We start from the raw sequence: 17,082 nt of genomic DNA on the forward strand, positions 1-17,082 counted from the left end.
GCCCCTGGTCTCTAAGTGCCCATTAGAGTAGACGAATTGAATAAAATATGTGATTTTAGGGAGTACAGCAGGCTTATTTCGAATATGTTTGGGGTCTCAGTGCAAATATGGCCTGAGTTATTTATTTAGTACTTAGCGGTCAGTGGCAATCAGCTACATGCTTAGAAAATTGTACTGAATATCTTTTGTTCAAATGCTTTTCCCCATTTTATTTATTGTACATATTCTTCTTAAAATTTACTTCAAATTTCAAATTCTAGCATACTTATTTGCTGATATTTGTTGTTGTAAATATGGCGTTTGTGAAATTATCATATTTCTTATATATATTGTCACGGGTACGCCTTCTGTGTAATGTCATATATTTATTGATGTATCTGCACGCTCTCTCTCTCTCTCTCTGTCTGTTGTATAACGGTACCAACTGCGCAAGTCCAGGTGGGCGGAGCCTTAGGTGTAGGAACATTATATTTCGAAATAAACAACAAGACTAGCTGTGATTAGTGCATTATGTAAAAGTTGTACTTTCTGTTAGGCTTAAAAAAAGTTGTGCCTCCTGGCAACATGTGAGATTATGTTAATTCCTATCTAGATGATATTTTGTATGTTGTATGATTTTTTTAAAATGTGGTACACATGTCTGAAACTGTGTCTATTGTGACTAGATAACTCTTACCCCTGTCTAGTTCCAGCAGAGTTATCTCTCTTAAATGCAATGGAGTACCTGGTTTTGTCCTTGTCAAATTGACAATCTAACACTGCTCTTTAGAAAAGTGTGACATGCACACTAAAGTAGGATAGAAAATATATTTATTTCCACAACCATTAGCATTAAGGTCTATGGAAAAATAATTGGTAATGTGATACCGAAAGGGAAGAATAGCCTCGCAGTGTATCCATAGAAACGCATACATGTGGGCGGCATTTATGAACTTTACTAGTTTGATGTAGGAAAACAAATGGGTGTTGAACAGTTTTGGTCAAATATTGAAAGTCCTTTAAGAATAAAATGTATGAAATCTTCAGAAAATAGCACAAGTTGGCTTTGGATGGGGACTTTTGATAACTATAGCTATGACAGATATAGACTTGGGTTGCCTGATGCCTTTATATATGTGCTGTTAGCTCCTAGATTGGAATACATGCAACAAAATAAGTTATGTAAACATTATATAGTTTATTTTGGCCAAATATTGACTATTTTACCTGTAAAAGATGAAAAATAATGTGTACAAAAACAGCTATCATGTTCTTGTAAGGCATGCCATAAATCAGGATAGAGAACACTTTATCTACAGTAGATATATCACTTGTACCATGTAGGATGTTCTGGCATGAGTAATTTTAGGTAATTTAATGATGATATGGTAATCCTTCCCACTTTGATTTTAATTGTCCTACTCTAATTGTCCATTTGTGTACACTTTCCTGCCTTGAAATTGTTCATGCAGTTAGTTAAGGTCCCTTGCATTCCCTTTTGTTGAAGTAACAGGGAATACCAACAAACAAGAGCAGTTTCTTTCAGTCAAAATTTCCCATTGACACTTGTATAAGCCCAGTTATAATCTACTATTGACTTTCAATTAATTCTATTTATTTCTGTCCAGCTATTCTTGTGGAAGTTCCATATTAGGTCCAACATTACGGATGGATAACCGTTTCAGTCACACAGTGTGCATTCATTCCAGTCAAATCCACAGTGTTCTTGAAACTTTGCATCCCATCGCAAGAATCCAAATTGGCATAAGATCATATCTGCATGGTTATGGAAGGCTGCACTCTACATGCCGGCATTGTAGAAAATATGAACTATGTGATATGAAAGAGCAGCGTCATCTTAGAATTTAGAATTACATGACTCTTGAGGTCTCCACTAAATACAGAAGTGTAAATGTTAGGTTCTCACTTTATCAATAATGTATTTTTGGATAATTTAATTGCAATGAAGTTAATACAGGTTGTTCATGAACTCATACATATTACATGAATAATATATTGGAGGTTACCACACGTTATGTATATGATTGTTTGTCCAGCACCACATCGTCATAAACTACTAAATTATTAATAAATCCATCGAGGTCATCTACAGATGGGATGGGACTTCATCAATATCAGTAATAAATTCAATAATATCATTGCTATTCTCGTCTAACAATTTTGCATTTTCATTAAGATCTTTAAGCACTTCGTAGCATCGCTGATCATCAACTGACGGAGCTACTAAATACAACTTATCCCATCTGATCCATCTCATTATCAAATTAAGTAGCAATTGTGCTTTACCAGACCCAGATGGACCTATGATAATTGCTCTCGTAGAATTATGTAGAGCTGGATGATATTTGACTGGTTGTTGCTTTCGTGTCGTGAGAAATCAATTACGCTCATATAATTATAATATGGATCTATATTGTCTTCGATGCAGAACATCCACCCCCACAAGTGGATTAACATCTATAACAACAAAAAATAAAAATATATGTTAAAAAAATGCATTTACAGGCAAGTGTGTGAAATGTGGTACAAACAAATATAAATTTATTTCCTTGACACAGTCTGGTGGTGATATCGCCGCTTCGCTACGAATATTACCAGGAGCTCCATGGGCTAAATACCCAGGAGAAAAACATCCTCCTGGATATAATTATTGCGGTCCTGGAACTCGACTTGATATTCGACTTGATAAACAAGATCAACCAAGACCTGGAGAATATCCGTTAAATGAAATTGATGAAGCATATCATATTCATGATGTAGCTTATAACGATCAAAGTCTACAACAAAGAGATATTGCAGATGCGAAGTTGATTCATTCGTTAAATTCCATAAAAAAATAAATCTTTCAGAGAGTCATTAGCTAATTGGTTGCTAAGATCTGCGATGAAAGGTAAACTAACATTAGGAGCCGGTAATTAATCAACCGATTATTGAAATAATGGAATCGATTTATTATAGCCCAAGAGGATATTGGAAAGACAGAGCAGTGATTATTAAACTCGCTGATGCAGCAATTGTTACACGTTCTAATGCTGCAAATTGGTTAGCTTGACAGGCAATATGGCAAATTTATATACCACCACCTAAACAAACTCAGCATGGACATTTTGATGTCAGCGTTCCAAATGAAGTTTATCAGGCGGATATATTATATTTACCACACGATACTGTCAAAATTGGTAGACGTCAGTTAACATACAAATACGCGTTAACTGTCGCTGACGATGCAAATAGGCATAAAGAAGCAGAACCGTTATCAACTAAAACAGCAACTGAAGTTTCATCTGCGCTTAAACGAATTTATCAACGAGGACCCTTACAATGGCCACAACTATTACAGGTTGATCCTGGCAAGGAATTTCTTGGTCCAGTATCATCTCTGAAGAAACAACATAACTTCACAATTAGACGAGGACATACTGCAATGCATCGTGATAAGGCAATTGTTGAACGATTTAATCGAACACTAGCTGAGCGGTTATTTGGATATCAATATGCAAAGGAAATAATTCACAAAGACAAGAGATCTCGCGAATGGGTTGCAAGATTACCAAGTGTGATAAATGCGTTAAATAATGAAATTACTCGAACAACTGCCACTAAACCCGTTAAAGCGATTACAAACAAAAAACCACATGCAAATACAACGCCAAGAAATTTCAGAACAACCAGTGCTAGGTAATGTGACTGTAAGATTTATATGAACCCGGTGAACTTGAAGGCGGTACAAAAAGAGCGACTGATCCTAATTGGAGTATTACGACACATACAATTTCTAGCATGGTAAGATCCACGGGTAGACCTGCAATCTACAGATTAGATTCAAATGCTCCTTAACGTGGATTTGTACGCGAGCAATTACAAGTAATTCCTAAAGACACACAATTACCACCGCGATCACTTTTGTAAAGCACCAGGGGTGCTGACACTCCTACGTCGATTACATTCAAGACAGGTCAGCATCGTATTTTCTCGTGTATGTACTACTATAAATTCTGTCTACGGTAAATTGTCTAGGATTATAATTTGAATACTGTCACAACATTACTGTGTTATAGCTTGCACAATGTTTATTTTGTAGTTGTTTCAATGTTATGATAAATTCAGTCTCGATATCAAAGTCGCGTTTATTTTTTTGTCAGAGTTTATAACTAACTATTTTCTTACTATCTCATCGTTAGTTTCCTGAGTTTGATTATTATTTTCTGTAAAGTCTATGACAATTCTTCGCAACTGAGATATTCTTCTGACTCGAGATACTGCGAGATAAACTAAATTTGACCATTCGATACGATCATCGACGATCCAAACTCGCGTTTCAGAAATGGTTACTCCTTGTGATGAATGAATAGTCATTGCGTATCCCAGAGTCCATGAAGTTTTGTCCATATATAACGCGCTCTCAACAACACTGACAGGAACTAAAGCAATATCATTTAATACAAGATTTTGTTTCTCTGACGATCTTGGTATATCAACGTCGATATTCTATCGTCGCGTATCAACCGGCAGATATCATAATGATACGGGTAGATTTTAAAACTTTTCCTTGTGTAACTGAAATAATTGTTGTTGAAGTGTATCACGAACTAACCTTCTACTTGCAACTATCAAATCATTTGGTCTCCACACTTGCAGAAAATCGTTCATAGAAGTTTCTGAAATTATTTTACGCCTTATTTCACACTGAATTTTATTCGGTTGTCATCTGATTAATTTCTTTAACTCTCTTACTTCTGGATCAAGAGCTCTATGATCATCAGTTATTTCTTCATAATAATCTACAGAATTCTTTAGCCATTCATGTGGAGACAATCCAACAAAAAGTGGTGGTTTAACACACATTATTACAGCAGTATTTTTTTTGTCAAAAACCATTCAAGAAATATTTTTAGCGTTTCTAGCGACACTGTACATATTTCATCCCAAACGATAATCCTTGGAATATATTTTTGTCTCGTTCGTTCAGGAGTCCATTTATCTCCCTTCCATTGAAAGAATTTGTGATAAATGCATGATTTAATATTTCTTTCTTTCATTTTTCTTGCGAGTCTGCGTGTAGATGTTAAAGCAACTATTTCGGAACAACTGTTCAAGAATAATTCGATCGCACGAGTTTTACCAGGCCCAATGAGATAAACTGTTTTATGTCCAGCTACAAGATCATATACATATGGTGCTGATGATACTTGATTTTTTTTTTGGTAATAACTATCTTTAATCGAAACATCAGTGGATTCAGAATAATCAAGTGTTTCTTCTCGCTTTATTCTCTATTCACCCATGGCGATATGTAATTGTTCTAGTAATTCTGTATTTTTTATTGATATAAAATAAATCCGTAGCGAGTCTGACAGCAAACTCAGAAACTCTATTTACCATCGATAATAGATTTATCGAAACGTACGCAAGCACGGAAGATCTTAAATGTGTAAACTGCAATGACTCACCATCAATATAACTCACAATTGTACCTAATTTAGTTCCATTTGGCAAGAAAACTATTTCTCGACTACTTCTAAACATATTTTTATTCATTGTATAAGTAGTTATAAAATCTAACTCATCATCATCTATAATTAATCTTGTACAATGTCGTTTATGATCATATGATCCTCCTTGGGAGAATTTACCGATTATTTTTTTCTACCAAGATTTTTTGCTATTTATTCTCAAAATCAGTCATATCAGGATTTTCATCATCAGAATATTTCTTTTGTAGCGGTAACCAAACTTCTTTCTGAGAACGATATGATATAAGTACTTCACTTACAATCAACGATATCAGTATTTGTACACCGAGCATATATAGTAATAAAACTATTGGTACCAAACTTTTTTCTGAAAAGTGTTCACCAAACCAGACGTAACAAATCGGATGAAGACCGTTAGCAAACTCGAATGACTCGATACAGGCGAATCCAGTCAAGTCCAGATCTAAAGGTCCATTTATCGATACTTTGGTCATTTCGTGTGTTGGATGTCTAAATCTCTTAAAATACTCAGAACATTCTCCCATACCAAGAAAACGTCCCGGAAAACATGCAGTCATATCAACCGAGATAACATTTTTATGATCGTATTTACTATTCCACAATCCACCGTGTCCATATTCTATGCAACTACGTTGTATTTCTTCAAGAAATCAAACCGAGTTGGTTTCCACGAATTTTTCTTCTGAGCAAAATGAGCCGCGACTGACGGAAAGGTAAAACAATTAGCAATTGTTCAGTATCGTCGTGAGTTATATCCAGCGATAAATATCGCAGCGCAAGATTTTTCATTTTTTCGTGGAGAGATTCTTTACGACCTATTTCACCGATAGGTCTTACAAACGGAGCAAACTTACTTTCTGCTTTGATAAAGATACTTCCATCTGGTCTAATCAATTCATCGTCAGTTTCAGAACTCTGAAATAACTATACTGGTACAGGATCGTTCTTACTCATTTCGTTTATAAAATCGAACATATCTCCCTGGTAAAATTGAACAGTTCGATTTCGTGGAAATACTGTTACTGCATTAGTCCACGCATGCGCATTATGATCAATAATTTCAATTGAAGCGCCTTTCGATTTATACTTTGATTCGTACAAAAATTATCCGGTTATCGTTTATACCATTATTGGGAATTTTAATTTCTTTCCTAATTCGGCGAAATCATTTATTGTAGCCCGGGTATCCTTGACTGATTCAGCCCATTTGTTTATTATTTCACGTTGCTGATCCGTTTAACCATTTCGACGTATCGTGTTTGTAAAATGTTCCGTTACTCGTTCGACTACACAATTTTTTTTTAAATTTCATCGGCGCAAGATCTTCAACGCTGGGTTTATCATTCAGCGCATAAATTCCATAAATAACCGCTGTCACAGGATAAGCTCGCTCATACTACGGTTTGTAAATACCACTCAACATTCCTGGTCTGGAATGTTTACTTAATACGACGATTGTTTCATTATGAAGGACAGGGTCACGTTTGTCACGGATAATCCAAATATCATTGTCTGTTTCTGCTAATACAATAACATTTACTCTGAAAAAATATCTTTGATCGTCGAGATAATTAATAATCGTTTCCTCTTGATCATCGTTCATTGTAGTATCGGTAACACCTTTGGTGTCGCGCATGATTTTAAATGTTGACCACACGTGATTAGCATCATCGTTGCGAAATTCTTTCTTTAGCATTTCGAATACTATTAATCAGAATTATCGTCGGATCAACCAGAGCTAGCATCGGTAAGTCAGGGGATATTCTGTCAAGATCGAATCTATATTCAGTCTTAATATATATATATATATATATATATATATATATATATATATATATATATATATATATATATATATATATATATATATATATATATATATATATATATATATATGATTCAAACAAAGAACAAATCTAAGTGGCTAATGATATGCTCTACAACTCTCTGTAACAAAGTATGTGTATATGAATTCTGTGGATATTATTACAAAGCGTGCGACGTGGAAGTCTAGGACCAAAACCGTATTTACGGTGTGGTTTTGGAGTTAGTGGAGAAACGCAGTTTTCTGTGCAATGTGGTGGTAAAAAATACAGAGAACCGAAACGATATTATGATTAAAAATAACACTGCCAATAATAAGGTTATAAAAAAGCTGAAGACTCTCTAGCTAGATTTGCAAACAAATTATTTAGACAAATAATATTATATGTAAATGGAGCAAATCAGGAACTTCGACAATAAGTCGGTTTTGTCACTAATACTGGTTATCTAATGTTCAGCGCCGAGGGGAAGAAACATTGTCTTTCTCATAAATTTATATACGAATGTGTCCGGAGGGTAATCGAAGACGGCCTTATGATCGATCACATTGATTCAGATAAGAAAAATAATGATTTGTGTAACTTGAGAGCTATCACACAGAGTGAGAATTGCAAATTTGGAAATACTGGAAAATATAAATAATTCATGGGGTCGTTAAGTCCATAAACACATAGACTGGTGAAGAAATAATATTTCAATCAATGAATGCAGCTGGTAAGCATTTTGAAGGCTCTCCGTTTATATACTGTGCCGCCCTTAGAATTAAGTTAGTGTTGTATCATCATTAGAATTAAGTTAGATAAGACTGTATGTTGTGCCTTCCTTAGAATTAAGTTAGTGTTGTGCCGTCCTTAGAATTAAGTTAGATAAGATTGTATGTTGTGCCGTCATCCGAATTAAGTTGGATAAGATTGTATGTTGTGCCGTCCTTAGAAATAAGATTATATATACTGTAAATATATTACTATATGTACTGTGCCGTCCTTAGACCTAAGATTTACTTTAAATATTTCGTGCCCACTGAACCTGCTAGAATGTCGTTTGGCAGTCCAGGGTTTCACATGGGTGTTGTTATTGTTGTTGCGGGGTTTAACGCCATTTTTTTCAGCACACGATAGGCTATGTATGGCGGCCAGTATTAATGGTGGAGGAAGAACCCGGGATAACCCTGGGAAGAACCACCGACCCACGAGAAGCTCCTGGCAATCTTTCTCACATACCCCCACTGGCAGAATCCTAGCCTCGAACCCACGCAGACAGAGGTGAGATGGCAGTGATTCGTAGCGGAGAGCGCTTTAGACCACTCGACCACTCGGGGCCCCACATGGGGGTTCTATTGTGTAAATATTTCGTGCTCTCTGAACTGCTAGAATTTCGTTTGGCAATCTAGGGTTTCATATGGAAGTTGTGTTGTCCTTAGATCTGCTGTAAATATTTCATGCCCTCTGAACCTGCTAGAATGTCGTTTGGAGTTCACATGGGGGTTGTGTTGTGTAAATCTCTTTTTAAAAAAATGTATATATATTTATTATATAATGAATTATGAAAATATCCATGCTATTGTTTCTGCAATTAAACAATTAAAATATGACGATATAAAAATATCTGATCAACTAAATCCAGAACACATTGTGATTTTGAATAATTACAAGAACGCAAATTTGAAGATAGATATACACTACTATGGAGTACAAATTCATTAAGCTTCATTCAACAAGCTGTTTTCCAATCCTTTACTTTTCGCGTGAAATTCGAATATGAAACACATTTTGAAAGCTATTCACACACACACACACACACACACACACACACACACACACACATATATATATATATATATATATATATATATATATATATATATATATATATATATATATATATATATATATATATATATGTAGTATGTACGCTGTATCAATGATATACCACGAGATGTATAAATGTTTCATTAAAAGGAAACGAGGTTTGGCCGAGTTTCCTTTTAATGAAAAATGTATCCAACGAGTGGTATATCATTGATACAGCGTACATACTATACATATATTTATTTATATCACATACAAATACACATATTTGCGCTTTGAATGGAGTTACGATATGATCATGGTAACTGTGGTCTGACCGAGTGAATGAACACCTCGCATCACTGCGAGTGTGTCCGCTACAAGATGTAGTTATACGATGTTTAATCTTGTTCACAATCACACATGCAAATTGATAATTTGATTGTTTTCTTTGTCATTTTCTATAATTTAAAAATGAAATATGGTTTCTATGAAGAATGTAGTGCACTGCAAACACGGTTTGCCTCTTGTACACTGAACATGTACTGTCAGGCATTCACGTACAGGCGTATGGAAATTAGCGTGGAATAGAAACTAAGTGAAATGACGAACCAGCAAGAGGTAATTAAAATATTGTAATATATGGACAGTTCATCTAAGTCATTATCATGCTTTAATTAACATTTCTAAAACAAGAAAATTCTCTCTCTGTTTGTCTGTCTCTCTCTCTCCCCTTTGGACGGCTTGACCATCATTACCATCATTCATAGGCCCAGAGGTATCGTAGTATGACACAAGCGAAAATCACCAACACTCGTATTTTCATGGATTTTCGCCCATAAATAGCAACGAGAGAGAGAGAGAGAGAGAGAGAGAGGACATTTGGACATTTGTATATTTAATAATTAATAATCGATTTTTAGAACATTATAATAGGTTTAAGAAACAACAACAAAGGATTAAAACACGTAACAGTATTTGTGCCTCTTAACTGACAACTTTAACATATAGGCATAGTGTCACTGGTTATTGCAACTATGTATCATTGATATCATGGACACTGTAGACAGATCCCAAACATACCGTTACCACGAACCAGATTACTGTATGTTACTTTGTACAAGTTCAGTTTTAATGTTTCCATTCAGCGCAATATGTTTTTCTCTCTCACTCCAGATTTGTGCTTATTTTTTCATTTACGCACCAGAGGGGAATGGAAAAAAAGAAAGGATTCTGATGAAATTGTGTACCATTTTAATAACATTTAGAAAACAGGGACTATTAATACCTTTCTTTATTTTAAAAAAAGACCCAAATGAAAGAATGAAAAGAAAGCAATATAAAAATCATTATCAGGCTAGTAATGTTTGCCCACCATCAAAATCATAACCTAAACATATAAACCTAATCAATCATCTATTCGAATGAATCAAACAGTTTTTATATGTTTAATGCCAGTAATAAGTCGAAGTAAAGAAATGAAGATAAAGGTTCAACGTGCCTGTTTGTTACATGTATAATAAGTTATAAATAGTTATAACAATGTTTAAAATTAACATATATTGTTTATTCGTCTCGCTGACTTTTATTTTATTTTTTGTCATTTTCTGCTATTTATTTTTCTTTCCTTATTGATTTGTTAATTTATTTATTTATTTTTGAAGTTGTCACTGAAAATGAATATTACAAGGAAAAATTAATATTTGAAACAAAACTTTCCTACTCTTCTCAGCAAAATATATTAAACAACCAAAGATTTTTGTTTCAACAGTAACATTTGTATAATTCCCACCATGCAGATTGAACTATCTTCACTTCATGAATCGTCTTGTGAAGTCTTGCGTTCTCCATCTGACTTACTCCTAAAATGGCTGTACCAAACCAAACGTCGTTGTTTATACACAACAAGGCTGTACTAATAAAGTACACGACACTGTTTATACACAGAACTCTACTGAAACACAGATCGTTGTTTTTACACAACAAGACTGTACGAAAACACACAGCGGTGTTTATACACAATAGGGTACTTTTTTTTGGTCCCATAGCAATAAAAATATGAACATTTGTTATCTGGCAATACACCACTAGTAATTAAATAGTGTTTGATTAATTCAGAGAAACCTACAGGTACATCTAGTTTAATACTAATTAAATATTCTTTGGTTAATTAAGACAAATCTACGGGTACATCTAGTTTAATACTAATTAAATATTCATTGGTTAATTAAGACAAATCTACGGGTACAATTAGTTTAATACTAATTAAATATTCATTGGTTAATTAAGACAAATCTACGGGTACAATTAGTTTAATACTAATTAAATATTCATTGGTTAATTAAGACAAATCTACGGGTACATCTAGTTTAATACTAATTAAATATTCATTGGTTAATTAAGACAAATCTACAGGTACAATTAGTTTAATACTAATTAAATATTCATTGGTTAATTAAGACAAATCTACGGGTACATCTAGTTTAATACTAATTAAATATTCATTGGTTAATTAAGACAAATCTACGGGTACATCTAGTTTAATACTAATTAAATATTCATTGGTTAATTAAGACAAATCTACAGGTACATCTAGTTTAATACTAATTAAGTCTTTTCTTTTTGTTGGTACTTCAGACAAACCTATAGAAACTCTTAGCTTAATCATCTCTTAAAACGTTGGTTTATATGGTATCCAATCATGAACTCGAGGGATCTTTAAAGTTGAAAATGAAGATATAAAAGTAGTCTAAAGTAGCACGGCAATAGATTTGTAAGTGTAAAAGTGTTGCACAATGCACGAATAGTTAAACCGAAAGAAGACCGTGCTTAAACCGTGGAGTCTTTAACATAAGTGTGTGTGTGTGTGTGTTTTATCTCGCATCAACCAGATGGCATACACCAGTTTTCAACGTTGCTACTTATCTGTGCATCCATTTTTAAATGATAATCGAACTGTATGAAACTCTGAATTTCCCAATATTACTTTTCCTTGCAAAGGAGGAATCATTTTAAAACATCAATTATTCTCTTTGGTAGTAATGAGTTGATTTCTAAAGCCCATTGCTTGTTATTCTGGTGAAACAAAATATACTGTACCATGCAGTGCAGATTAGCTGAGCATTTATACCAACAGGTTTCAAGTTTTCTTTCTTTCTGCCTCAATTTTTAAAAAAAAATCTGTTTGTATGGTGATGCTATGCAAAGCCCAGTCGTGATCTTATAGTAACTGTTGCTAGGGACACCGGCTTTTCCGCATTCTTTTCACATGTTTCGGTCCTTTTCAAACTCGCAAAAAATTGACACTAAAGATAACTTTAGCTGTTTGTGAAGTCCTTCACCTTGTACATTTGACTTACTTGGACATCTTTCGCAATAGATGAATCTACGTTTCCGAAAGTTGTCAGTATTTATTTTAGACTCGTATTTTAAATGGTTAATAGTTCTTTTAACAGTTTACATTCTGCATATCGCCTTCACCACAAGATCGAGACTGCCATTCTAAAAAAAGTAGTTAACGTCCTTCTCTCTGCTTGAATAGTGGAACTATTACAGTCCTCACCCTCCTTCACTTTCTACACATTTGACACAAATTACCATGATAAATTACTGCGCCGTCTTCAATATGTATTTGTTATTTGCGATTCCGCATTACTGTGGCTCAAGTCACAATAAAATAAGAAATGCCTTTTCAAAACTGAATGAGACAGAAATGAAAATAAAAGAGCTCTCGTTAACACAGCCTAAACCCTGGCTCGTTTTGCACAACCACTTTCTGAGATGGAAATGATGTGTGCACTCCAGGAAAAGAAAGGCGTTGAACTTGGTACTAATTATAAGAGCACATTAAAGGCAAGATACTTAGTTCTGTTAATCGATCATGTTTTGAGATAAGTCATTAGGGAAAGTCAGAATTCCAGGTTATTTCATTCCATTCTTGCTGATGGCACCGTGTGCTATTATATTCAGTACATTTTCTTGAATGATACTGAAAGTGAATATGAGCATTATGCTATCCTTAATGACTTTTTTATTTGTGATCTGATAACTCGCAATCATTTGTTAAGTGTATCTATATTGTGCCTTTCTAATTTAGGTGCATGCATTCAGCTTGCACAGGATCTATAAATTTGGTGCTTACGATCCTTAATATTAATATTTATAATATACATTTTTTATGAGTTTGGGGTAATTCCCAACGGATGGGCTGGTCAGTTGGGTTACTTTACGAAGTGGACTATTTTGACAGAATTCACGGAACTAGTCGGAAAAAATGCGATTGAGGGCCGTATGGGTGCATACAAGGGCGTAGAAGTAGACGGTTAGTTCAGTCATATTTATTATGTTCTTGTATTAATATCAGTCTGCACATGTGATTTATGTTGTGTTTAGATATAATTTAAGAGGAAACATTTGTTTCGATTATTCACTGGAATTACCTTGTGTTTATTGGGCTAAATTATTATTCTACGATTTTGTAAATTTATTCGAAGGAGTTTTGGACAATGTCACTGTGATGCATGAAGGCTGTTGGCACATCAGTACACTGGAAGACATGAAATGTGAAATTCATTTGGAACACTTGATTCTTTTGGACTTGTGTACAACTTTTTCGGATTATTCTGGATTTAATTCATCATACTGTAAATTCCTTATAAAGGCTTTATTTTATAATTAAGAGAGTGAAATTATTTGTTAAGTTTTACCAAACTTGTTGGTATTGCTTCTTTCTGCTATTTACTTTATGACCATATAGTCGAAACAAAATTAATCATATATTCGATGCGAAAAGACACGTTTACAATTAGTTAAAAGAGGAAGTTTAGAAAACAGAATCTTAGGAGGAGGAGGGAAATTAGAAGATTAATGATAATTTAATTGACAAGGAACAAAACAGCATTATATTTCGTTTTCGTTGTTTTTATTATAACTTTTTTCTTGCTTTGCTATCATATGAGAGATGGTTAGCGAGCAGTACAAGAGCACTGAATACCATTAAGACCAGCTACTATCATTCGAAGTCATTTGGAACATGTTGCTTCAATAGGGTCATCTGAGGAAGTGCTACAACGAAGTCTCCATTGTGGGACATCATCGTTGAAGTTTGTGCTGGTGCTGCATGCCATGTATACCATTTTAGAGATTACATCATCCTTGTCCAGAGCGTTTCAGATGGACAACCTACCGGTGACAAAGGTCTAATATGAAGCAGAAGCTCACATTTTTGGACTGAAGTTCTAAAGCATTAGCATGGACCAGTGATGAAGTTATTGAATACGTTACTTTACTGCTTTTCTTTTCCATTGTTTTCATAATAAGTTTTATTTACTGGATTAAAGGTGATTCACTGACAGTTTTGAAATATTTTGAATGATTTGGATGTGTTACTCTTCGTAACATAATACCATTACGTTCTCTTATTTTTTTAAGAATTCCTCTCAAGTTTGAATCCAGTAGTGAGATATACAAGACCATGGATTTGAATGGAGATAAGCATGTGTGACAGACATCACTGTTGACATGATCAATTATACTGACAAGGGTTGAGTGTACGAAAAGATATAAAACTTTATTAAAAATGCTAATTTATTTTTCCTAAACTTAGGAAATTGTTTTAAGAAAAGTAAAACGTTTTAAAAGTTTGAGTATAATAAACTTTAGGTTCATGACCTGATATTCATAAACCGGAAGTAAGATATCCGACAGATGCTTGTGATCATTGTTTTAGTGTAAAGTTATAACACATTACAGAGACATGTAACCATTCAAATGCGGACACTTGTTTCATTTATATTTATTCTGAGTAATTAAAATGAACGGCTGCTTTGATGGAATTTTGTTTTAATTCGTGGCGTTTATTGAGTTTTAAGAACTTCAACGAAGGACCTTTTAGATGTTCAAGGACATTGGACTACAGGTACTGTAGTCATGAGAAGGCATCTGTAATAAAATATTGGAATGAAGAATTGCAGGTACTTATCAACCAACTTGAAATTAATTTCAGATAGGAGGACCTTCCTGCCATTTATCAGCATTATTCAGAGTACAGAGATGAGTGTTTATAATTAGTCACTGGATCCAACCGTTGCAGTTCTTGAAACACTCGTAGTGAACATCCCACCTTGTGTCAGCAAACTGCTAGATTTCAAGTTTTTTTTTATAAGCTCGTCTAATGCCGAGTGTGAACGAAAACTTAGTTCAATGATATTAATAGAGACTTCATTGAGGAATTCTTTACACCAAGAGATTTTACAAATTCTAATGAACACTTTAGCAAATGGACTAGTGCTCGAGGCCTTCAACCCAAATATAGCTAGTACTGATAAGGTTAACATGTCCATAGACATCCAGCAGCTGAAGCATATCCGAATCATCTAACATGTATAACATCAATCAATGGTGTTTAAAACTTTAAATTCTTTTGATAAACAATTATGTTGTACATTATTTCGTTTGTTCTTTCCAATGATTAAATGTCTCATAAAATCTTGGCAAATTTATTACAACTGTTGGGAGAAGTGAAAAGAAAGGAGACAAGCAGCTTTTTTGAAACCACGTGTCCTGGGCATGAAACAATTTTATTATCCCTGTTCGCCTTCAGTCATGATGTGCATACCACGATCAGTTTGAAATACAAGTTTCGTATCTTCAAGCTTATGTTGATGTGGTACACGAGGTACAATGTAGTAACGCACGCGAGGTACGTTATAGCATAACATACACACATCTCTGAATCCTTCAAATTAACATGGAACATTGGTGCCCTTCTTTAGATAATAGTTATGTGGGTCTCTCTTTAGCTTACATATTGATAGACAATGTATGAAATGCTTCTACTGGATAGTGACTAATATAATTTATCAAAATAATATACTATTAAGATAACTTTTTGTTTCATCAGACCTATAAAAAAATAACCATTCATTCATACCAGTAATCATCCTTACGTAGAGATTTATTCCACCTGTTTTTATGTGTTTAATTTTCTCTATCAAATTTATGTCATCTAGATTCTTTGAAAACTGTTCAATGTTGCCCCAAGAAACGATATCCATCTAGAACTCGAATCGTTCGTTTTACATCAATTTCTATGCCACCTTAAAACTTAACTACAACGTCTTCATCGATTGAAATGTATTTTTCAATCGTGTAAATGATGGTTTTCACATTATACTCGGAATCATGCCTAACAAGCTCCTTGATAAAGAGACACTAACAACAACACGCACACACACTGTAAGAAAGTCTTGTTTAGAATCAAGTCAAAATATCATAACACACCTGTCAACTATCGTTGAAATCATGAATTTTGTTTCCATTAATTCTTCCTCATAAAAGCAATACATATTGGTTGAACTGAAATGCATCTTCATCGAATATAACAGGATTTGCTTTCATTAATTAATTATATGCTATGTTTGCTATCTTAACTTGTACAGTTGTAGGGCAGGTGAATATAGCAAGTTTCACTGTAAACGACTGGTGTGTTATTTTTATTAATTACTTTAAAATATAACCAAAATCCACGAAGTGTTTTATTTGAATCAAGCCAAACTTTGTTGCTGTTCAACATAATACTTTCTGTCACGACATTAACAATATTTCTTGCATCGGAACACAACAGTTCAATTATATTTTCCACTAATTTGAGGCGACTACATTACATTTATATAAATTTTAATTATCATTCTGACTTATTAGGCTAGATACAAGCCTGGATAAATTTTCAATATCTACATCAGGCTTTCCTCCAGCAATCAGGATCAATATATCCCTTTCCTTTTATATATATTACTGGGGCATTTTAGTGCCCTAGTCTTCAACAAGTTCATGCACACTGACAGACATTAAATTTGTTTAAATATTATTTGATAGTTGCAATTATTACTAGACATCTATTAAACCATGTTCTGTATTTGCCAATGTTGTACTAAGAATGTCCTTTTTAGGTGTTTTTCGACGGATTGTTTAAATTT

Source organism: Sinohyriopsis cumingii, chromosome 4 (assembly GCF_028554795.1).
Source record: "Sinohyriopsis cumingii isolate HCF-2022 chromosome 4, ASM2855479v2, whole genome shotgun sequence".
Classification (NCBI taxonomy): Eukaryota; Metazoa; Mollusca; class Bivalvia; order Unionida; family Unionidae; genus Sinohyriopsis; species Sinohyriopsis cumingii.